This window comes from Triturus cristatus, chromosome 4_2 (assembly GCF_964204655.1).
Source record: "Triturus cristatus chromosome 4_2, aTriCri1.1, whole genome shotgun sequence".
NCBI lineage: Eukaryota > Metazoa > Chordata > Amphibia > Caudata > Salamandridae > Triturus > Triturus cristatus.
This window is the reverse complement of record NC_140586.1, coordinates 452168686-452194662: the sequence shown is the minus strand read 5'-3', so window position 1 is coordinate 452194662 and position 25977 is coordinate 452168686.

Below are 25977 nucleotides of genomic sequence, written 5' to 3'. Positions count from 1 at the left end.
AAAAAGAGTAGTAAGTGTGCTTTCAAATTGGCAAAGAAATTTCGTTTTGTGACTAATATGAAAACATGACTCTGTGTGCAAATAGGAATTACAGGCAGAGATTTATTGCGTATTGCTCTCGTGATTTTACATTTGCATTAGATGTAAAGGGGGAGCCATTTTTTTGTATGCAGAAGCAGACTCTTAGCACACAGCCAGCTGCTTATCCTGTGGAATCATTCATAGTATTCACAACCGAGTGGGGTTTGAGGTTTCAGTCAGTAATGCAAATACATTCAGCATCACTAAGGCTGGTTGCCCTTGCTGGAGTGTAGTCAGTCACCCAGGTTACACATGGTGCTGGTCTCAAAAAGCAGTTTGGACATGTGCTTTTATCAGAATCTGAAAAGTGGATTCATAATGTGTCAGTCTGTAAAAGTGTTTATCACTTGCCAAAAATAAGAGAAGTAAGTGTGCTTTCAAATTGGCAAAGAAATTTCGTTTTGTGGCTAATGTGAAAACATGACTCTGTGTGTAAATAGGAATTACAGGCAGAGATTTATTGCGTATTGCTCTGGTGATTTTACATTTGTATTAGATGGAAAGGGGGAGGTATTTTTTTATGCAGAAGCAGACTCTTAATACACAGCCAGCTGCTTATCCTGTGGAATCATGCATAGTATTCACAACCGAGTGGGGTTTGAGGTTTCAGTCAGTAATGCAAATACATTCAGCATCACTAAGGCTGGTTGCCCTTGCTGGAGTGTAGTCAGTCACCCAGGTTACACATGGTGCTGGTCTGAAAAAGCAGTTTGGACATGTGCTTTTTTAAGAATCAGAAAAGTGGATTCATAATGTGTCAGTCTGTAAAAGTGTTTATCACTTGCCAAAAAAAAGAGTAGTAAGTGTGCTTTCAAATTGGCAAAGAAATTTTGTTTTGTGACTAATGTGAAAACATGACTCTGTGTGTAAATAGGAATTACAGGCAGAGATTTATTGCGTATTGCTCTGGTGATTTTACATTTGCATTAGATGGAAAGGGGGAGCCATTTTTTTGTGCAGAAGCAGACTCTTAGCACACACCCAGCTGCTTATCCTGTGGAATCATGCACAGTATTCACAACCGAGTGGGGTTTGAGGTTTCAGTCAGTAATGCAAATACATTCAGCATCACTAAGGCTGGTTGCCCTTGCTGGAGTGTAGTCAGTCACCCAGGTTACACATGGTGCTGGTCTGAAAAAGCAGTTTGGACATGTGCTTTTATCAGAATCTGAAAAGTGGATTCATAATGTGTCAGTCTGTAAAAGTACTTATCACTTGCCAAAAAAAAGAGTAGTAAGTGTGCTTTCAAATTGGCAAAGAAATTTCGTTTTGTGACTAATGTGAAAACATGACTCTGTGTGTAAATAGGAATTACAGGCAGAGATTTATTGCGTATTGCTCTGGTGATTTTACATTTGCATTAGATGGAAAGGGGGAGCCATTTTTTTGTGCAGAAGCAGACTCTTAGCACACACCCAGCTGCTTATCCTGTGGAATCATGCACAGTATTCACAACCGAGTGGGGTTTGAGGTTTCAGTCAGTAATGCAAATACATTCAGCATCACTAAGGCTGGTTGCCCTTGCTGGAGTGTAGTCAGTCACCCAGGTTACACATGGTGCTGGTCTGAAAAAGCAGTTTTGGACATGTGCTTTTTTATGAATCTGAAAAGTGGATTCAAAATGTGTCAGTCTGTAAAAGTGTTTATCACTTGCCAAAAATAAGAGAAGTAAGTGTGCTTTCAAATTGGCAAAGAAATTTCGTTTTGTGACTAATGTGAAAACATGACTCTGTGTGTAAATAGGAATTACAGGCAGAGATTTATTGCGTATTGCTCTGGTGATTTTACATTTGTATTAGATGGAAAGGGGGAGGTATTTTTTTATGCAGAAGCAGACTCTTAGTACACAGCCAGCTGCTTATCCTGTGGAATCATGCATAGTATTCACAACCGAGTGGGGTTTGAGGTTTCAGTCAGTAATGCAAATACATTCAGCATCAGTAAGGCTGGTTGCCCTTGCTGGAGTGTAGTCAGTCACCCAGGTTACACATGTTGCTGGTCTCAGAAAGGTGTTTGGTATTGCTCTGGTGATTTTACATTTGCAATAGATGGAAAGGGGGAGCTATTTTTTTATGCAGAAGCAGACTCTTAGCACACACCCAGCTGCTTATCCTGTGGAATCATGCACAGTATTCACATCCGAGTTGGGTTTGAGGTTGCACTTAGTAATGCAAATATATTCAGCATCACTAACGCTGGTTGCCCTTGCTGGAGTGTAGTCAGTCACCCAGGTTACACATATTGCTGGTCAGAGAAAGCTGTTTGGTATTGCTCTGGTGATTTTACATTTGCATTAGATGGAAAGGGGGTGTTATTTTTTTATGCAGAAGCAGACTCTTAGCACACGACCAGCTGCTTATCCTGTGGAATCAAGCACAGTATTCACAACCGAGTGGGGTTTGAGGTTGCAGTCAGTAATGCAAATACATTCAGCATCACTAAGGCTGGTTGCCCTTGCTGGAGTGTAGTCAGTCACCCAGGTTACACATGTTGCTGGTCTGAAAATGTTGTTTGGACATGTGCTTTTTTAAGAATCTAAAAAGTGGATTCATAATGTGTCAGACTGTAAAAGTGTTTATCACTTGCCAAAAAAAAGAGTAGTAAGTGTGCTTTCAAATTGGCAAAGAAATTGCGAATTCTGACTAATATGTAAACATGACTCTGTGTGCAAAGAGGAATTACAGGCAGAGATTTATTGCGTATTGCTCTGGTGATTTTACATTTGCATTAGTTGGAAAGGGGGACCTATTTTTTTTGTGCAGAAGCAAACTCTTAGCACACACCAGCTGTTTATCCTGTGGAAACATGCACAGTATTCACAACCGAGTGGGGTTTGAGGTTTCAATCAGTAATGCAAATACATTCAGCATCACTAAGGCTGGTTGCCCTTGCTGGAGTGTAGTCAGTCACCCAGGTTACACATGTTGCTGGTCTGAAAAAGCTGTTTGGACATGTGCTGTTTTCAGAATCTGAAAAGTGGATTCAAAATGTGTCAGACTGTAAAAGTACTTATCACTTGCCAAAAAAGTAGTAGAAAGTATGCTTTGCAATTGGCAAAGAAATTTCGTTTTCTGCCTAATTTCAAAGCATGACTCTGTGTGCACACAGGAATTGTTTTTAGATATTTAATTTGTGAAGGTGTTATTGTGATTTTCATTTATAGGAAAGGGGTTTATAGTATTTTAAGATTTCAAAAGATCATAAAAAATGTAGTAATATATTTAAATAAAATAAAGGAATTTTTTTTTAGTTTTTTTCAGGTATTGCTGAAGAGCAGTGAACAAAATTTAAGATGCCTACAAAATCCAGACTAAAGAAAGACCACAAAAAAAACCTATATTTGAAGACAACTGGAGGACCTAAGTTAGTTGGAGATGCTCATGTTGGGAAAAAGAGAAAATCTTCTGGTAAGCAGACAAAAGATTTTTTAAAGAACATCTTCAAAAAAAGGAAAAATGTACAAAATGTCTGTACTGGAAAGAATGTTTTCAATAGAAAAAAACAGGAAAAAATTGAGAATTTAGTTAATGCAAATATACCTTCTGCAACAATAAAGATTAACTTAAACAGAAAAACAGCGTTTAAAGAGATACGTAGAAAAATGTTTCAGAGAAGAGTTATGTCCAATTTGATAAAGGATGTGAAGAAATATAAGAAAAAGGCAAAATATTACAAGAGAAAAAAAGAAATTGAAGCCATTGCAGCAAAGGCATTAGAATTAAAAAGGAAACTATTAATTTTAATTTTGAATAGGATGCGTACATTAGATAAAATGGTTAATGTACTGAAATCACAAAGCAAAAGGAAAAGAGTAGTGAACAGAACAAACTTTTGTAAAGTGTTTTTAGGAAAATGGATGCATAGTTCAAGTAGTGAACCTTTCTTTAATGAAGAGAGTTATTTTCAAAGTAATAGTTTGCTGCATGCAGTTGACACCAGAGGTCGTGCTTATGAAGTGAAAAATGGTTGCATAATGGAGAAGGAGATAATGGTTCCAAGAGATGAGGTACAAGTGATGGCGGATGAGGCTATGGGGAGACGTCCTAAAGCCCCAGTGTACACTTGGAATTGTAGTAGTATTTGCACTGTGCGTCAGGAATCTATTGATACATTTCGTGAGTTTCTAAGAGAATATAGTAAAAAAAGTGTAAAACAGAAGATTAAGGTGCTTCAAAGTCTAGATCCATGCAGAGTGAGAGAGAATACTGGTTTGCAGGGTCATTCTCTGGCTTGTCTATCTAGAAAAGTGTGTAATAGTGTTTTCCATCATTTTAGGATGCTGGCTGTTCATCATACTGAAATGAGAAAGTTTGTGAGACGGTTGTATTTTGCTAAAAGTCCAGCAATAAAGTTAGATGAATTGAATAGGGCTCTGTTCCGTGGATCGGTATCAGATGTAGAGAAGGTTGTTGATGAAATTCAGTTTTGTTACTTTGGTCCTGAACAAAACAGTGCAGAAAAGGACACAGTAAATGAGGAAGAAGTGGAAGAGAATGTAGAACTCTCTGTAAGTAAGACATTTAATGATCACATAACAAAATTTGCAATAATCTCTAATGAAAGACCAAATATTACTTGTATTTGTTGCCGCAGAACTCATTATAGAAAACAAACTAGGAATGTTGATCTCTACAGAAAGAGTGAAAATGAAGATAATTATAAGTGGAAGGATTTTGCCACATATATATTTCTTGAAAATTGTTTTGAATTGGGTGAAGATCAGCGTATTTGTAAATACTGTTACAACAAGTTAGAGGAAAATAGAATGCCGACCAGAGCTGTACATAATAATTTAGAATTGGATGCTATTCCTGCTGAACTTTCTGAATTAAATACATATGAGTCTATACTTATTCAATGTGTTCATCCGTTCCAGACCATAGTACGTATGGAGCCCAAAACTGGTAAATTACCTCCTTCAGATTTACTGAGAGGTTTAAAAGGTAGAGTGGTGTATTTGCCCTTGGATTTGAAAAAAAATATGGAAACTATTGATGCAGATACTTTGGAAACTGAACCATTAGTTATTCTGGTTAATGGTGTACCTACAAAGAATAAGAAGATTTGGCAGGAGCTGGTAGATGTACGGAAAGTACAAAGAGCAAATTTGTATTTGAAAAGGAATAACAAATGGTATGAATCAATTTATATAGAAGAAGAAGAAGAAGATTTACAAGAAGACACAGAAACACCAACTGGACAAATTGAAAAAGTGGACAAGTCAAAGGAAGAAGAAATTTATGAACATTTTAGCATACATCCTCTTCATTCAAAAGATGTTATGGGAGACAATATTGATCTGTTTCAGATGAAGAAAGCAAAAGGAACTCCCGTGAGTGTATGGGAGGAGAGCTTGGAAGCTCGATGTTTTTCCCAGCTGTTTCCTAAAGGAAAAGGAGGACGATACGATGAACGTCCAGAACAGATTCCAGCTTCTGAGTATCGGACTACAAGACTATATGCTGAAGATCCCAGATTTCGACAAAGTATTCCTTATTTGTTCCATCTTTTATTTGAAAGCGACTTGTCTGCACTATCTTATGCAGTAAATCACATTTTAAAAAGTGGAGTACATTTACAAAATGTGTCTGCTAAGGATTTTATGGAGAAAGTGCAGCACCGAGATGATCATTTGGAAACACAACTGATCAATCTGATGGCTTGTCAGCGTGGGACAAATGAATATTGGTACCGACGCCATGGTGAATTAAAATGCATGTTACGAAATTTAGGAACACCAACATGGTTCCTTACCCTAAGCTGTGCTGAGTACGCTTGGGATGATTTACTGGATTTTCTACGAGAGGCAAATTCAAACATTAAAAACATCGAATACAAGACAGCAGGAGAACTGTGCTCATTGGATCCGGTTAATGTTTGCAGATATTTCAATCATAGATTTGAGGCTATGATGTCCTTCATCTGCAATAAAAAAAATCCACCTCTAGGAGAAGTAGTGGATTTCTTTTGGAGAAAAGAGTACCAGGCAAGAGGTGCTCCTCGTATTCATATGCTGTTGTGGATCAAGGATGCCCCAAAGTTTGGAACAGATACTGATGAAGCAGTGTTATCTTACATTGAAGAATATGCAACATGTGCTATACCAAAAAGCACAGAAGAGAAAAAGTTAAAGGAGCAAGTTTTACGTTTCCAAAGTCATCGGTGTGGAAAATACTGTCGACGGAAATACAAGAGCAAAGATAAATACTACACTAAATGTCGATTTGGATTTCCTAGACCTGTTCTTTCAAATGGAAGAGTAAACAGTTTTATGTCATCTGTGAGACATACTATCACAAGAAAATCACCTAAGAATACCTACAACCTAAAAAGAAAAGAAGAATCAAAAAATATAAATGACTACAACCCAGTCATTTTATCCATGTGGAATGCTAACATGGATATACAGTATGTAGCTGACAATTCCATTGCTCTTGCTCGATATGTAACGTCTTACATTACTAAATCTGAAAAAACTGAATTGAAAGAAATGTGGGAAGAGATTTCTCACGAGAAGACTGTCAGTAAGAAGCTGTACAGTTTCAGTTTAAAGATGTTATCGCATCGAGAAATTGGATCCTACGAATGTTCAGATAGGTTATCTTCTGCAAGTCTCTACTCGAAATCAAGAAGAATAATTTGGGCAAGTTTAGGCCTTGCAGCAATGAGAAATCGGGTACTGAAATCTGTTGGAGAAATTGAATATTTGGCCGAGAATGACCCAGAAAGTACAGATATTTTGAAATCAAACATGTTGGACACATATTATCCCAAGAGAAGTCAACATCTGGAGAACATGTGTCTCTATGAAGTGCTGCAGAACTACATTTATTCACGGAAAGCCGCAGAAGACATCAAAAATGGAAAATATAAAGTCATTGGTGAAGAAGGATGTTTGGTGAAGCAAACAAAGGGAAGTTTGATAAATCACCGGAAGCTGAGTTGCGACACTACTGACAAAAAGGAATTTTACTACTTGGCTCTTTTACAGCTGTTTAAACCATGGCGTTCAGAGGATGAACTACTGGGAGAATTTCAAAGCTATGAAGATTCATTTAATGCTTGCAAAGACAGCATACAATGCAGTACATTCACAACTTATCTGCAAATGTTAAATGAAGAAATTGAACAGGAAACTACAATTGCAGCAGAAGTAGCTAGAGACAGTTCTCAGGACAGCCAAAGTTCAGGAACACTCAGTCAAGATCCCCTAGGACAACCAATCGTTGAAAATGAAGCATCAATAGCCATGAATGAAGTGGAAACGGCTATGAATCAAGCTCAAGAAGAATTTATAGACTTACAAAATTTGGAAAGACAACTGAACGAAGAGCAGCAACAAATTTATGAAGAGATCAGAAACAAAATTGATCACGGATTTCTACATGAAAAAAAAGAGTGCTCATGCACATCATTTCATCCAATCAGGATGTATGTAAGCGGACAAGCTGGAACTGGAAAAAGTTTCCTAATAAAAGTCATCAGAAGCTACCTACAGCAAAAAACGGATTCTACTTTGTCTTGTGTGGTTACTGCTCCAACTGGGTTAGCAGCATATAACATAAAAGGAATCACCTTACATCGTTTGCTAATGTTACCAGTGGAGCATGAGAACAAAATACAATACAACAAGCTAACTGGAGAAGCATGCTTGGAAGTTTCAAGAGTATTGAAGAAGATGCAAGTTCTCATTATTGATGAGGTGAGCATGGTATCAAACTTAATGCTTGCCTTTGTGCATTTAAGAATGCAGCAAATTCTAAGGACAGACTATGACGTGTTATTTGGTGGAAAACATGTCATAGTTTTTGGGGATCTTCTACAACTTACTCCAGTTAAAGGACAACCAGTGTTTAATACTGTGACACACGAAGACACAAAGAAGTCATTGGGAAGCATCGGTAATGCAAATATTTGGTCCTTCTTTGAGTACAAGGAACTTACTACTAATATGAGGCAAGCAAACGATGAAGAATATGGAAGTATTCTGAAAGATATCAGGATTGGACTACTCACAGAAGTTGGCAAAAAGCATTACAGAGTCGGCTGCTACATAATTTATTTCCAAAGGAAGAAATAGTTGCAGAGAAGATATACAAGAACATTGCAGAAAAGAAAAGTGTCATCTGCTTAATGCCAACTCTACGTGAATGCTCAATATTCAATGAGGAGCTTTTAAAATTGGAAAAGGAAGATATCAGGAAATTGGAAGCAGTGGACAAAATTGAGGATGGAAGAATTACTATCACATTAACAGGCACACTGAAAAATAAATTGGATTCACTAGAGAAGAACATTTCCAAAACAGCTGGATTAGAAAAAAATCTATATGTTTGCATGAACTGTAGAGTATTTTTAAGGAGAAATTTGGATGTTGAAAAAGGTTTAGTTAATGGAGCTATGGGAAGAGTTGTGGGTTTTATTAATTGTCAGAAAAAAGATGGAATTGAATGTTTAAAAATAAACTTTGATCAGATAGAAGAAGTTAAAGATATTTGTCGTTGTTCAGTTCGTTTCATGCTTGTGAAAGACTTATATGTACGTAGGAAGCAGTTTCCGTTTTCTCTAGCATATGCTGTAACTATTCACAAGTCTCAAGGATTGACTGTAGATTGTGCTTTTGTGAACATTGGTTCAACTGTGTTCAAAGAAGGTATGGCTTATGTAGCTTTGTCACGAGTGAAAACATTATCTGGTTTATTCATGATAGACTTTGATGACTCAAAAGTTAGTGCTGATACAAATTGTGTAAAGGAGTATAATAGATTAAGAAGAACCTATGCTCCTCATTTAGGTCAGTATCCTGTGTTGGAGTAATGTGTAGTTTCTCGTAAAAGGAGAAATGAGAATATCTGTAATGAAGATGTAGAGAGGAGGAAAAAAAAGAGGAGTGATGTAATTGCAAGCAAAAAGAAAAAGGAAAATGAAGAAGAGGTTGTAGGATGTCATTTTGAAAATAGCTCTGGTGTCAACTGCTACGCTAATGTAGTGCTGAATGTTGCATTTTATCTGGAAAGTGTGCAAGAGCAGATAATAGTAAATCAGGGAAAAAGATTCTGTTCTGAGTTGAGTCTCCTTTTTCAAAAGCTGAGTAATGATAAAACTCAAATAGAAAGTGCTACTGAAATTAGAAAACTTTTAGATGTATGTTCAGGACGAACACAGTTTTCTCAAAATGTACAGCAAGACGCACAGGAATTCTTGATGTTTTTTCTTCAGGTACTGGAAGAAGAAGGGGTTCCCATTGAAAATTTGTTTGGTCTCTCTTATAAATGGGAACATAGTTGTGAAAACTGTTACAATATATGTGGCTCTAATGTTGATTCTGAAAGGTTTATTTATTTAACATTGCCAGAAAGTAAAACAGTCACTTTTGCTAAATTAGTTAAAGATGCTAATCATACCATGGAATGCGGTGAGTGTAAATCTGAAATGTTTCCAACGTTAATTTTAAAGGAATACGGACAATATGTAATTTTAATGATGCAACGATGTAAAGCTGATGGTTCAAAATTAGATACTTTAATAAAGAAGTTTACAGGACAGCAATTATCAATTTCAGGAAAAACTTTTGTAACAGTTGCACTAATTTTCCATGAAGGACCTACTGTTACTTCTGGACATTACACAGTTTATCTTAAATGTGAAAAAGGCTGGACACTGTGTAATGATTCAAAATTGATTTTCAAGCAACGTTTGCCTTTTGATTTAGCAAATTCCTATCTAATCTTCCTGAAACCAAAATTTTAGAGAGACTTGGCAAGATCTGTACAAAACAATGTTACCATTTTATTGGATTACCATTGGAATTTTAAAAAAAAATGATTTTACAAATTATCATTTGGCCTAATGGAAAGGTAACCAATTGTAATGTGTACTTTTTAAATTTTTAATGAAACTTTGGAAAACCAAAAATTTAGACAAAATCGGTAACATCTGCACAATTTAAATTTTGGAATGTTATTGGATTGCCATTGGAAATTTATTCAAAAAAGATTTTTAAAATTACTATTTGGCCATGAGGAAAGGTAAACAATTGTATTGTGGACTTATTTAATTATTAATTAATCTTTCGGAAACCAAAATGTTACAGAGAATCGGTGAGATCTGTACAATTTAAATTTTGGAATTTTATTGGATTAACATTGGAAATTTAATCAAAAAAGAATTTTAAAATTACTATTTGGCCTAAAGGAAATGGAACCAGATGTATTGTGGAGTTATTTAAGATATAATATTTTTGGGATTATACTTCTGATACAAAATTGTCAGACGGTATTTTAAAGAAATAAGTATTGATATTAGATGATATTTTTTAAGAATATTATGCATTTCTATAATGTTATGTTTAAGCAAAAAGAGATTCTGGGCTTTTTTAAAACAATCTTTGAGATTGTTATTATTTTTTTGCCCGCTGTTAAATGATGAATGCAATTGCTTTCACAATTTATAGTGAAATGCAATGTATTCTGAAAACAGCAAAAAAAAGGCAAAAACTTTTTGGGGAAAATATGTAAATATGTGTACTGTATTATAAAATGTTTTATTAAATATTAATACTTTTTACTTTTTTTCAGATTGAGATAGAAATTTTTTGAAATCTTGAACCATTTTTAAAGCAATTAAAATTAAATTTAAATTAATAAATAATTTTTTAAGTGGGTATGGTAAGTCAAAAATTTCATGGTCCCTTTTTTCCACTTCTCCACAATCACATTTTCAGTTTTTCATTGTAGTCTCTCAAGGACCTTGTAATGTGATAATTGATTTTTAGTGTTTTAAAAAAAAAAAAAAAAAAAAATTACGCGTACGGTAAAAAAAAAAAAAAAGTTTCAAAAAATATATAAAAAAAAGTTGAAAGGTAAGGTTGGCTCTTAAAAGAGCCGTTGTGTTCATGCAGGGACAGAGGAAAGAAAGAGTGGGAATATTAGTCGTTACGACAAATGTGCTGATCTATTAAATTGTTCACTAGGGCAACACTGGTCTCCCTATGACAAATTAGATCATGACAAGTGGCGCACCGAACTAAAACCCTCGAAAACCGATGGTTGATTTCCAGAGGACGAGAAAAAGGAGATGCTCCCCCCACAGATGAAGGGCTCAGCTGACCTGCCGAAGATGGACTCGGCCCTGCAGATGATGGACCAGGCTGAGCTGCTGTGGATGTGCTTGGTTGACTTACTGAAGGGTTACCTTCAGTATGTCGAGCAAATGTCCTACCGTGTACATCTTGAAGGTGTCTCAACATGGTGTGATTCCCGAAGGAATACTTCTTGTTGGGATTCCCTCTTGAAAGTACACGGCCACAAAGCTTACAAGTCACTAAGGGTGCATTTACCTTTTTCTTGCCCTCTGGAAAAGAAAAATACTCCCATATGAAAGAGCTCTTTTGTTTCCTCCTTCTCTGCCTCAAGGTAGTGCTGCTAGCCTCACTCTCAGAAGAGTTCTGCTGTTCTGCCATCGTATCACAAAGACAACTCAGCTCCTTCTCCTAAGGGATCACAAGCAGAAATGAGGGGAATGGGTGTGGTGTAGGAGAGTTCTAGAACTGAAAGTAGTTTCAACCAATCAAAAGTTGTGTTTCATGATCACATGACCCACCGTGCGCGTACGTTACGCTTACGGAGCGCTTACGGAGCGCTTACAGTAAAGGTACGCATGCGCGTAAAAAAGACACGCGCACGCGCGCATGCGCAAAACAGGCACGCCCCTTCACTTCCACGTAACAAGCGCGTGCAGCGTACGCGTTACGCGCTGCGCGCGCGTGACGTACGTCTACGCAAATTGCGTAAATGAACGCAAACAGCGTAGAAATCTAACGTTATGAAAGCAAGACGTGCGCTTACCGTACGCGCACGTTAAAAAAAAAATAAAAAATAAAAAAAAGGGGAAAAAAAACCCAATATGTCATACTAATAAATTTTACCTGTTTAGTTTAAAAAAATGGTAAAAAAATAAATAAATTGTAGAATTTTTAAAATTTAACAATAGTCTATAAAAAAGGATAGAAAATTAAAATAAAAATATGTTAAAAAAATTGAAAAAAAAAAAAAAAAAAAAAAAATAAGAATTAGCATTTAAAAAACCTTGCAAATTCACTGAAAAAACCATGGGTTTCACACACGTTATAGTTAGGAATTAGCATTTAAAAAACCTTGCAAATTCACTGAAAAAACCATGGGTTTCACACACGTTATAGTTAGGAATTAGCATTTAAAAAACCTTAGAAATTCAATGAAAAAACCAAAGGTTTCACACATGTTATAGTTAGCTGGACATTTCACTCGTAAAAAACCAATGAAATTCCCCCGTTATAGTTAGTTCAGCTAACTATAACTCGCGCGCCCGCAATGCACTACTGATGACGTCACATATTACATCACTCATGACATGGTCACTGACATCACTCATGACATCACTGATGACATCTCAAATGACATCACTGATGACATCACTGATGACATCATCCTTGTGATAGAGTGGCAGACCTCCTCTTCCCCTAATATAACCTTTGATACACACATTCAAAAATAGAAACTAAAATTTTCAAAACAATGGACATACCAATATCAGTTACAACAACCTATTCAGTAATTCTAAGAACCACATACACATCCACTCATTCACCAACAGTCCTATACAGTCACTCATACATGCACTCACTCATCATATGTACTCATACACCTATACATCCTGTTACACAATGCCACTCATCCATAGAGTTACTCACACATACTCACTCGTGCTAATAAAGAAACAAACATACATTTATTAGCTTATACAGTTATACACACACCACCACACTTACTTCTACGGAAACTTACACATACTTAGTCTTATAAACAATCACTTATAGAAACACATACTTATTCATACAGGAACTCTTTCAATCTCTCACTCTCACATATACTCACTTATATACACCAATAGTCACATATACTAGTTTAATAGATATGTAGTTACTCATAAAGACACTATTGAGACAGTCATTCACTCACTAACACACCCATACACACACTCATCCACCCATACAGTCCTGCACACATGCTGTCTTCAACACATACAAAGAGTGAATCACTCATTCATGCACCTATGCACTACATAATACCCCCCACCGAACCATACAGACACTCAGACTGATACTTAAAAAAACAACTAATAACCTATATAGACACCCATGAAGCTACTCACCAACCCATGCAGCCACTTATACACAAAGTGAGAGACTGATACAGATATTTTCATATTTAAACATTACTCAGTAAGCCATGTATTCACTATGATACACTTAATCAGTCAGTTACACAAATTGTTTTTCAAAAACAAAGCATCCATTTAGACACTTATATACCCATTTATTCTTCCATTGACCTTGAGATATACATATATAAAACATATTTAATTTTCAGAAAAACACACATTCACTGGATGATGTCATCAGTGATGTCATCAGTGATGTCATTTGAGATGTCATCAGTGATGTCATGAGTGATGTCAGTGACCATGTCATGAGTGATGTAATATGTGACGTCATCAGTAGTGCATTGCGGGCGCGCGAGTTATAGTTAGCTGAACTAACTATAACGGGGGAATTTCATTGGTTTTTTACGAGTGAAATGTCCAGCTAACTATAGCATGTGTGAAACCTTTGGTTTTTTCATTGAATTTCTAAGGTTTTTTAAATGCTAATTCCTAACTATAACGTGTGTGAAACCCATGGTTTTTTCAGTGAATTTGCAAGGTTTTTTAAATGCTAATTCCTAACTATAACGTGTGTGAAACCCATGGTTTTTTCAGTGAATATATATATATTTACATATATATGTATATACATATACATATATTCACTGAAAAAACACATAGGTTTCAGGAACGTTATAGTTAGGCATTAGTATTTAAAAAACCTTAGAAATTCACTGAAAAAAAGTTAGGTTTCAAGGACGTTATAGTTAGGCTGACGTTTCACTCATACAAAACCAGAGAAATTTGGCTGTTGAGCTAACTATAACTCGTGCCCCCGCAATGCACTGCTGATGACGTCACATATTACATCACTCATGACATGGTCAGTGACATCACTGATGACATCACTGATGACATCTCAAATGACATCACTGTTGACATCATCCAAGTGATCCTCTGATGCACCTCCTTACACCCTAATATAACCTTTGATACACCAACTCTAAAATACAGACTACCAATCTCGAAACTATCGACAGACCAGTATCAGTTAGTACATACCCGCTCATTGATTCATACTTCTACACACACATCCACTCTCTGGTACTCTCTAACAGTCAAAACAGTTAAGATGAACCTAAGTAAGCATCACACTCAACACAAAGTGAACTCACCCGTCTCATCTGGAATGGTGAAAGACCACACGAAAGGTGGACTAGGCAAACCCGCTGTGCTGTCTTTATCCACTTGCTGCGTAATGTCCTGGACAGTCTCTTTATTTTTATGATTCTTCCGTCCCCGATTGTCAGCCTTCCCCTGAGCCCTGTTCAGAGAATGCACCTGCAGTGTCATCTTTGACAGACCGCAGTTCATTCCCATTATAATAGAAAAGAGACGCCTCCTACTTACTCTCTTCTACAATCACTGATATAAGCACACACTTTCAACTCACTCTCACATTAAGTCACTTATATACTCCAATACTCACATATACTGCCTTTCACATATGTAGTTACTTACACATATACCACTGAGACATCCATTCACTCATCAACACAGCTATATGAACACTCGCTCACCCATACACCCCCTAACAATCGCACTCATGAACCCATACACCCAGTAAATCATCCACTCACAATCCAAGCAAGGAGTCGCACACACCCTCCACACAGACATTCAGGCACCCATACAGGTAATCAGACAACCAATCATTAACCCATATAGACACTCATGTAGCTACTCCCAAACCATGCAGCCACTTACACAGCAACTGACAGACTGATATATATATATATATATATATATATATATATATATATATATATATATATATATATATATATATATATGTGTATGTATATATAATTATATATATATATATATATGTGAAGTAAGACGGGTTTTCCTGGGACCAGTCCCGCGTCAGGTGGAGCGTTAACCGGCAAAAGCCCTAAGCCGGAAGTGAATAATCCAAAAATTCCAACAAGTAATGGACGCTCTCTCGGGGGTCAAGTTGCTACACCAAGTTTAATTTCTTGTTAACCGCTACGCGTTTCGACACCAACAATGTGTCTTGATCACACGATAATACAGTTTCAAAGAAAGTGCTTAAATAAGTATTGAACATGGAAGAAGGACCAACAAATACACAGATGTGCAAAGTAAAGGTAGCGGCCATATTGTAAGAGGTTTGTTTACATAGATTCATGGATATAATAACTTAATATATCACATTGCGTCATAATTGTCAAATGCATCATGAACTCCATTTCAAAAATTATAAAGCACACGTGACTTATTTAAGCACTTTCTTTGAAACTGTATTATCGTGTGATCAAGACACATTGTTGGTGTCGAAACGCGTAGCGGTTAACAAGAAATTAAACTTGGTGTAGCAACTTGACCCCCGAGAGAGCGTCCATTACTTGTTGGAATTTTTGGATATATATATATATATATATATATATATTTATATATATATATTCACTGAAAAATACATAGGTTTCAATGGTGTTATAGTTAGCTGGACTTTTCACTCGTGCAAAACCATTGAAATTCCCCCGTTATAGTTAGTTCAGCTAACTATAACTTGCGCGCCCGCAATGCACTGCTGATGACGTCACATATTACATCACTCATGACATGGTCAGTGACATCACTCATGACATCACTGATGACATCTCAAATGACATCACTGATGACATCATCCAGTGAATGTGTGTTTTTCTGAAAATTACATATGTTTTATATATGTATATCTCTAGGTCGATGGAAGAATAAATGGGTATATAAGTGTCTAAATGGATGATTTGTTTTTGAAAAATTGATTGTATAACTGACTGATTAAGTGTATCTTAGTGAATACATGGCTTAGTGAGTAATGTTTAAATGTGTAAATATCTGTATCAGTCTCTCACTTTGTGTATAAGTGGCTGCATGGGTTGGTGAATAGCTACATGAGTGTCTATATAGGTTATTAGTTGGTTTTTTGAGTATCAGTATGAGTGTCTGAGTGTCTGTATGGTTCTGTGGGGGGTATTACGTAGGACATAGGTGCATGAATGAGTGACTCACTGTTTGTATGTGTTGAAGACAGCATGTGTGCAGGAGTGTATGGGTGGATGAGTGTGTGCATGGGTGTGTTAGTGAGTGAATGACTGTCTCAATAGTGTCTTTATGAGTAACTACATATGTTTTAAACTAGTATATGTGACTATTGGTGTATATAAGTGAGTATATGTGAGAGTGAGAGATTGAAAGAGTTCCAGTATGAATAAGTAAGTGTTTCTATAAGTGATTGTTTAAAAGACTAAGTATGTGTAAGTTTTTGTAGAAGTAAGTGTGGTGGTGTGTGTATAACTGTATATGCAAGTAAATGGATGTTTGATTCTTTATTAGCATGAGTGACTATGTGTGTGACTAACTCTATATATGAGTGGCGTTGTGTAACAGGATGTATAGGTGTGTGAGTACATATGATGAGTGAGTACATGTATGAGTGACTGTATAGGACTGTTGGTGAATGAGTGGATGTGTATGTGGATCTTAGAATTACTGAATAGGTTGTTGTAACTGGTATTGGTATGTCCATTGTTTTGAACATTGTAGTTTCTATTTTTGAATGTGTGTATCAAAGGTTATATTAGGGGAAGAGGAGGTCTGCCACTCTATCACAAGGATGATGTCATCAGTGATGTCATTAGTGATGTCATTTGAGATGTCATCAGTGATGTCATGAGTGATGTCACTGACCATGTCATGAGTGATGTAATATGTGACGTCATCAGCAGTGCATTACGGGCGCGCGAGTTATAGTTAGCTGAACTAACTATAACGGGGGAATTTCAATGGTTTTACACGAGTGAAAAGTCCAGCTAACTATAATGCCCCTGAAACCTATGTTTTTTTCAGTGAATTTCTAAGGTTTTTTAAATGCTAATTCCTAACTATAACGTGCCTGAAACCTATGGTTTTTTCAGTGAATTTCAAAGGTTTTTCAAATGCTAATTTCTAACTATGCCTACAGAGATAGGACATGTGAAGAAAGAAGAAAAAACGCACAGAAAGTAAAAAAAGAAATGCAGAAAGTAGCAACAGAAGTCCTCAAAGACGAAGAAAAGTGCAGGAAGAAGGATAACGTGCAGAAAGAACAAACAGAAGAGCAGAAAGAAGCCTTGTTGCAAAATCATCCTGTACCCTCAACTTTTTCAGACGGATACTGGTGGTCAATGAGTCTGACTAACCAGTCCTAGAGCCAGTGCTATGTTAAAAGACACTCAGAATATAGTGAAAACACCTACATACACTAGGGAACACTATGCGTTGGGGTCCCCCTGTGATCAGCATGACCTCCTCTGTAAGCCCCTACTATATAATAGGGCAGGGGATTAAAACTACCTCTTAAAACGCGCCACACAGGGCGTGTTTGCACACGTCACCTCGGGCCCGGTCCCCTCACTTACCCACTGTGTAAACACGCCCTGTGGCTGTTTTAAGTTGGAAGATTAAGTCCCCTTGAATCCTGAGTGTCCCTAGGGTCCAACTAGACCACTAGGAACCTCCAGTAAGTGCCACAGAGCTGCGTTGCAGAGAGATGTAAAAAGGGGCACGGCCTAGACCACCTCTCTGCAACGGAGCGGAGTGGTGCTTACTGAAAGCACCTGGTGGGCCAGTTGGCCCCCAGGGTCCCTCAGGATTGGAGGGGAATTATTTCCCCAACTTAAAATGCGCCACAGGGCTTGTTTGCACACGTTAACTTAGGCCCTGTTCCCTCCCTTCACCACTGTGTTAACACGCCCTGTGGCCGTTTTTAGTTGGGAGATTAAGTTCATTTGAATCCTGAGGGTCCCTAGGGTCCAACTAGCCCACTAGGTACCTCCAGTATGCGCCACAGAGCTGCGTTGCAGAGAGGTGTAAAAAGTGGCACGGCCTGGACCACCTCTCTGCAACGCAGCTCAGTGGCACTTACTGAAAGCACCTGGTGGGCTAGTTAGCCCCCAGGGGCCCTCAGGATTGAAGGGGAATTATTTCCCCAACTTAAAATGCGCCACAGGGCTTGTTTGCACGCGTTAACTCAGGCCCCGTCCCCTCCCTTCACCACTGTGTAAACACGCCCTGTGGCCGTTTTTAGTTGGGAGATTAAGTTATTTTGAATCCTGAGGGTCCCTAGGGTCCAACTAGCCCACTAGGTACCTCCAGTATGCGCCACAGAGCTGCGTTGCAGAGAGGTGTAAAAAGTGGCACGGCCTGGACCACCTCTCTGCAACGCAGCTCAATGGCGCTTACTGGAAGCACCTGGTGGGCTAGTTAGCCCCCAGGAGACATCAGGATTGAAGGGGAATTATTTCCCCAACTTAAAACGCGCCATAGGGCGTGTTTGCACACGTCACCTCAGGCCCCGTCCCCTTCCTTCCCCACTGTGTAAACATGCCCTGTGGCCGTTTTTTAAGTTGGGAGATTAAGTCCCCTTGAATCCTGAGGATCCCTAGGGGCAAAATAGCCCACTAGGTACGTCCAGTAAGCGCCATTGCAGGGAGGTGTAAAAAGGGGCACGGCCTGCACCACCTCTCTGCAACGCAGAGCAGTGGCACTTACTGGAAGCACCTGGTGGGCTAGTTGGCCCCCAGGGTCCCTCAGGATTGAAAGGGAATTATTTCCCCAACTTAAAATGCACCACAGGGCGTGTTTGCACACGTCACCTCAGGCCCCGTCCCCTCCCTTCACCACCGTGTAAACGCGCCATGTGGCCGTTCTAAGTTGAGTGATTAAGTCCCCTTGAATCCTAAGGGTCCCTAGGGTCAAACTAGCCCACTAGGTACCTCCAGTAAGCGCCACAGAGCTGCGTTGCGTAGAGGTGTAAAAAGGGGCATGGCCTCAGAACACCTGTCTGCAACGCAGCTTCCTGGCGCACACTGGAGATACCTGTTGGGCTAGTTGGCCCTCAGGGACCCTCAGTATTGAAGGGGAATTAATTCCCCAGCTTACAACTGGCCAGGGGGCGCGTTTGCAGAGTGCTGCAAGGAGGGTGTGTTGCCTCCAGCGCGATGCCGGTCTTTTATTTATTTAATTTTTTTAAGAAGGAGGGCTGTGCGGCCCCCCTTCTTTTTCTAATTTACTGGCCCTGGGGACCCCCTCCCCCAGGGCCTGCACCCTATTTTTTTTGTTGAAAAAAATTAATTTGGCCCTCCCAAGGCCTTAATCGGCCCCGGGGACCCCAACCCCCGGGTCATGGCCTTTTTTTTATTTAAATTCTTTAGGAGGGTGCTGCGTTGCCCCCCTCCTCAGGCCACTTATGGCTCCGGGGACCCCATCCCCCGGGGCCGGCCTTTGTTTTTTATTATTTTAAAAATATATATATTTATAGAAACACCTAGGACATGCTGGACAAACTGTATGGGCCCGATTCACAGAACTAACTTAAGACAAAATCCTAAACTTACTACCATTTTGGTATTCACAGAAGGCACTTACTCATTTTGGTATTCACAGAAGACACTTACTCACTTCGGTATTCACAGAAGTTAGGAGTCGTAACTTTAGGACTCCTAAATGCCTTCTGTGAATACCGAAAGTCTTAAAATTAGAATTTTCTCAGTTTAGGAGTCCTAAAGTTAGGACTCCTAACTTTACTACTACTAAACTGAGAAAAATCCTAATTTTAAGGCTTTCGGTATTCACAGAAGGCATTTAGGAGTCCTAAAGTTAGGAGTCCTAACTTTACTACTACTAAATTGAGAAAAATCCTAATTTTAAGACTTTCGGTATTCACAGAAGGCATTTAGGAGTCCTAAAGTTAGGACTCCTAACTTCTGTGAATACCGAAATGAGTAAGTGCCTTCTGTGAATACCAAAATGAGTAAGTGCTTTCTGTGAATACCAAAATGGTAGTAAGTTTAGGATTTTGTCTTAAGTTAGTTCTGTGAATCGGGCCCTGAGTACCTATCACCATGACGATTTGCCTGATATTCATTAAAAGGCGACTATGCATAGAATGAATCCACATGGAATGTATTTACACCGCTAGTGAAGCTCTGACGTGTCTGACGCCCTACCGTGCCTAATCCCGGCGCCCCCACCGGTGGGTACTCTCCAAGTAGACACCCTTGTCGTTTATTTATACAAACATGGGTAGCTATTGATGGGCACATTTAATATACACGCACACCAAGCCATTCAAAGGGGATTCGACAAAAATTCAACCAAACTATGCAAGAAACCCCCTTCACGGTTAATAAAAAACACATCCACCGCCGGATGTGTAATACTTTTTATTTTACTCTCTGGAAAGGAGACAAACCTCACTTGAGAGTCACAGCTTGCTCCTGGCTGAGCCCAATGCTGTGTTACACCAACCAGTGCCCGCCGATTGCCTCACACTTCTGTGTTGTATTCCACCAGCTAGTGCGTATGCTATGACACTCTCTAGCCCATGTGCACTGTAACACCACCCCGTGAATATGTCATGCCACACTTGCCTTCGCACGGGTTATATTGCCCCATCTAACGTGCCTTCCTCGATGTGTATGTTATAACGCACAGCGCTATGCCATACATATTACAATCTGGGATCCATATCTTTGTCACAGTGCATATGCAACGTTACACTCCCCAGCACATATTTTATATTACAACTTTAGAGACTAGTTATGTTACACAACACTGCCCTGTGCATATTACACTCCAAGGCGCATATCGCATAGCACGCGCTAGTGCCTGTGCTATCTCGCGCTCTCCAATGAATCTGTCATTGCGCACAATGTATTGCATATTATATTTCACGCCCGGTTCATCTTATATCACACTTTTTGGTGCATAGTTTATACCATATACTACATCTTGTTTTCATTTTCAATCGTGCTCTCAGGACTATGTTCTATATAACACTGCGTCCACCTACCCTTTTCACGGGCATTACATTTTGCGATGGGGGTGGAGGGTCAGTGGGTGTTTCTGCCAAGTGAGCCCGGAGTCACAGTCACAAACGTCCTCTTCTTCCTGAATAAAAGAAAGATTATGCTGCATACTTGTTCATATTTCAAGTAGTTCGCACAGACACAAATTTTAAAAACAATAAAGTTCCTAATACCCACCTTCTCTGAACAGTTAGCTTGCTGCCCCATCCACCTCCTCCCTATCCTCTGTTGTCTGAATCCATGGACTAGCCTCCTCCCTCCTGCCATGCATGGTCTGATGTGCTGCCACTGCCCTCCATTTAGCATGATGTCCCAGTCCAAACCTCCTGCCCTCCATTGCCCAATTCTATGGCCATCATTGACCTCCTGATTAGCCTCTTTGCTTAGCTTGCTGCCCCTATTCTCCTTCCCCCTGCCCTCCGATGTCTTTGTGCATGCCCCTGCTCCATCCTTTTGCCCACAATGTTCCATGGACCTGCCACTCCTATCTACTCTGAGTGTTCTGTTGAGCTGCCACTCCCCTCTCACCTGCCTAGCATTGTCAGATGACTGTAACCTGTCCCTGCCACCTCCACCCTGCCTGTCCACATGCCATGCCCCTATCCCCTTCCTCCTGTCCTCCATGGTCCATTTTACTGCCACACCCTTCTGCCCTCCCTGATCTGTTGTGCTGCAACTGCTCCTCCTGCCTTCCCCACGCGGTCTGTTGTAAGGCACCTTCCCCTGAACTCTCTTGTCTGTGCCCAGGTCCTGACCCTCCCATCTATCCTCCATGGTCCTTTGTGCACGCCCCTGCACCCTCCTTCTTGCCCATCATAGCCATTGTGCTGCCACTAACCCTCCTGCTTGCCATGCATGGTCTTCTGTGCTGCCATGGCCCCTCCCACCTTCCCTGTGTGGTCAGCTAGCTGCCCCTGACCCCCTCCCACCTCCCCTCCATGGTCTGTGTGTATGCCACCATAGTCTCATTGTTGCTCTCCATGGTGTGTTTTGTTTCTAGTGCCCATCCTGCCTGACCTCCATGGTCATCTTGCTGCTCCTGCCCTGCCACCTTGCCCCCAGTGCTCTGTTTCCATGTGCAGACCCCCTATTCCCTCCCTCCTGGCTTGTCTGTTCCATTGTAATGCCCCTGATCCGTCCCTCCTGCCCTTTATGGTCTGTTATGCTGCAGCTTTCTCTCCTGTCTGGCCATTATGGTCAGCTAATTACCATTGCCTCTTTCCCTTCTGTTCTCTGTTGTCCATGTGCATGGTCCTGTCCCCTCCCTATTGCTTTCTATGGATTGTTGTGCTGCACCCCGTCCCACATGCGCTGTGTGGTGTATTGTGCTGCTGCAAACCCTGATGCCTGCCCTGTAGGGTCAGTTTGGTGCACCTCTCCATGTCCCTCCTCTCCTCTGTTATCTGAGTCCATGTTCCTACCCCAATTCCTCCTGCCTACCATGATTCAATGTACCATATTGCGAACATTTTGAACTTGGTAAGAGGGAGATTTTGAAAAAAAACTGGGGTATTGATTTTCCCCTTTGAGTTACATTGAAAAAGAGGAGATTGTAGACAGGAGACAGATCAAATAAAGCCCATTTGAGCTTAAAAACATTGGACGTTTCCTGGCTGAAACGGGTCTGTTGGCATGTATGGTTGTACTACCACTGCCTCTTCCTTCTGCCCACAATGGTCTATTATATTGCCACAGCCTCTCTTGCCAGTCCTGTATTGTTGGTTTGTTGCCCCTACCCCCCTTTCCACTGCCCTCCATAGTCTGTTGTGCTACCACTGCCCTACCTGCCAGCCCAGTGTGGTCAAATTGTTGCCTCTGCACTCTCCTACCTGCCTTCAATTTTCAGAGTCCGTGCCCCTGGCCTCTGCCTCTCAACAGTATCCCAATTAACAACTAGATTGCTAACATTCTATATTTATTACAAAAGTGTGGAACGCCTGACGTCATCTTGATGTAATCAAAACTGTAATACCTAGAGTATTTCCTTTAGAAATTACATTTATGAGAGGGTCTTATTTGCATCAAAATTATGGTTAGTGCTCTAAAAAACTAAAATGAGGACATATTTTCTGAGTTTTCAAATAGCGACAAAGAACTTTTAAATTATTTGTAATCTTTATGTTTTTTTATCCAGTTGACCACTTGATTAAATGTTGCACCTTGGCGAGAGGATGTGGTGTTACTTCCAGAGCTACAGACTTTGCAACTGGGGAACCAGGTTGGAGTTTCTGCTTCAGCTCAACATTCTGTGATTGTGGTCATATCACTTAATCTCCCCATGTCTACAATCAAAATGAATTTGATCTTGTGTGATGTAACCAATGCTCATGTAAAGCATTCCAATACCTGACAAGTCTGCACTATATAAAACTGCAAATACACAAATACGTGTTTTGCACACTTCTGTCATTGGGCTACATGTGGGCTACATCTGGGTGATATTTGTGCTGCATTTAGGCTCTTTTGTGTCTGGTGGCCATCTTGGGAGATTTATTTGTTATGAAGTTTCCTAATTTCCTCATTTACTGCAGTCTCCTCAGTAGGAAATGCTTTCAGTTTTTTACTTTGATTCCATCAAGAAGGTATTCAGATATGTCACACATTTGCCATAAATTCTGAATGTTAGCACTCTAGTTGCTCATTAGATTACTGTAGTAAAGCTACTGCTCACCACGGAAGTCTGCTGCTGGTATTAAAAGTGCATGTTTCAGTCTGCATATCAGAATTTTTTTATGAAATAGAAGAGGATTTGAGAAGTCACTCAAAATGTGCCCTAATTTTTCTTTCTTCAGCACTAATCATAATTTCTATGGCAAAATGAGCCCCCTCATTGTGTTCCTTTTTTAAATTAAATGTTTTAAGTGTTACCAGTTTATTCCAATCAAGATGGCTTCAGGTATGCCATACTTTTGTCATAAGTAAGACAGTAAGCGCTCTAGTTGTTCTTAAGAACACTCTGGGACATTCTGTCATTAGGCTATACTTGGGCTACATCTGGGTGATATTTGGGCTACATTTGGGCTCTTTTGTCTCTGGTGGCCATCTTGGGAGATTTATTTGTTATGAAGTTTCCTAATTTCCTCATTTACTGCAGTCTCCTCAGTCGGAATACTTTCAGTTTTTTATTTTGGTTCCATCAAGAAGGCATTCAGATGTGTCACACATTTGCCATAAATTCTGAATGTTAGCACTCTAGTTGCTCATTAGATCACTGTAGTAAAACTACTGCTCACCAGGGAAGTCTGCTGCTGGTATTCAAAGTGCATGTTTCAGTCTGCATGTCAGAATTTGTTTATGAAATAGAAGAGGATTTGAGAAGTCAAAATGTGCCCTAATTTTTCTTTCTGCAGAACTAATCATAATTTCTATGGCAAAATGAACCCCCTCATTTTGTTCCTTTGTAAATTAAATGTTTTAAGTGTTACCACTTTATTCCAATCAAGATGGCTTCAGGTGTGCCATACTTTTGTCATAAGTAAGACAGTTAGCGTTCTAGTTGTTCGTTAGAACACTCTGGGACATTCTGTCATTGGGCTATACTTGGGCTACATCTGGGTGATATTTGGGCTACATTTGGGCTCTTTTGTCTCTGGTGGCCATCTTGGGAGATATATTTGTTATGAAGTTTCCTAATTTCCTCATTTACTGCAGTCTCCTCAGTAGGAAATACTTTCAGTTTTTTACTTGGTTCCATCAAGAAGGCATTCAGATGTGTCACACATTTGCCATAAATTCTGAATGTTAGCACTCTAGTTGCTCATTAGATCACTGTAGTAAAGCTACTGCTCACCAGGGAAGTCTGCTGCTGGTATTCAAAGTGCATGTTTCAGTCTGCATGTCAGAATTTTTTTATGACATAGAAGAGGATTTGAGAAGTCAAAATGTGCCCTAATTTTTCTTTCTGCAGCACTAATCATAATTTCTATGGCAACATGAATCCCCTCATTGTGTTCCTTTGTAAATTAAATGTTTTAAGTGTTACCACTTTATTCCAATCAAGATGGCTTCAGGTGTGCCATACTTTTGTCATAAGTAAGACTGTTAGCGCTCTAGTTGTTCGTTAGAACACTCTGGGACATTCTGTCATTGGGCTATACTTGGGCTACATCTGGGTGATATTTGGGCTCTTTTGTCTCTAGTGGCCATTTTGGGAGACTTATTTGTTATGATGTTTCCTAATTTCCTCATTTACTACAGTCTCCTCAGTAGGAAATACTTTCAGATTTTTACTTTGATTCCATCAAGAAGGCATTCAAATGTGTCACAAATTTGCCATTAATTCAGAATGTTAGCGCTCTAGTTGCTTATTAGATCACTGTAGTAAAGCTACTTCTCACCAGGGAAGTCTGCTGCTGGTATTGAAAATGCATGTTACAGTCTGCATGTCAGATGTTTTAATGAAATAGAAGAGGATTTGAGAAGTCACTCAAAATGTGCCCTAATTTTTCTTTCTGCAGCACTAATCATACTTTCTATGGCAAAATGAACCCCCTCATTTTGTTCCTTTTTAAATTAAATGTTTTAAGAATTACCACTTTATTCCAACCAAGATGGCTTCAGGTGTGCCATACGTTTGTCATAAGTAGGACTGTTAGCGCTCTAGTTGTTCTTTAGAACACTCTGGGAAGCTGCAGTAGAACACAAAGGAATCAACTGACAGTCTCTGCCCTTGTTGGATGTACATGTTTTACTGAGAATGTCAGACTTCATTCTCACATGACTGAGAAAGATAATGTGAATTTACAGAAAATATGCTCTCAGTTAGCTTATAGATCACCTTCCAAACCTCCGTGGGAAA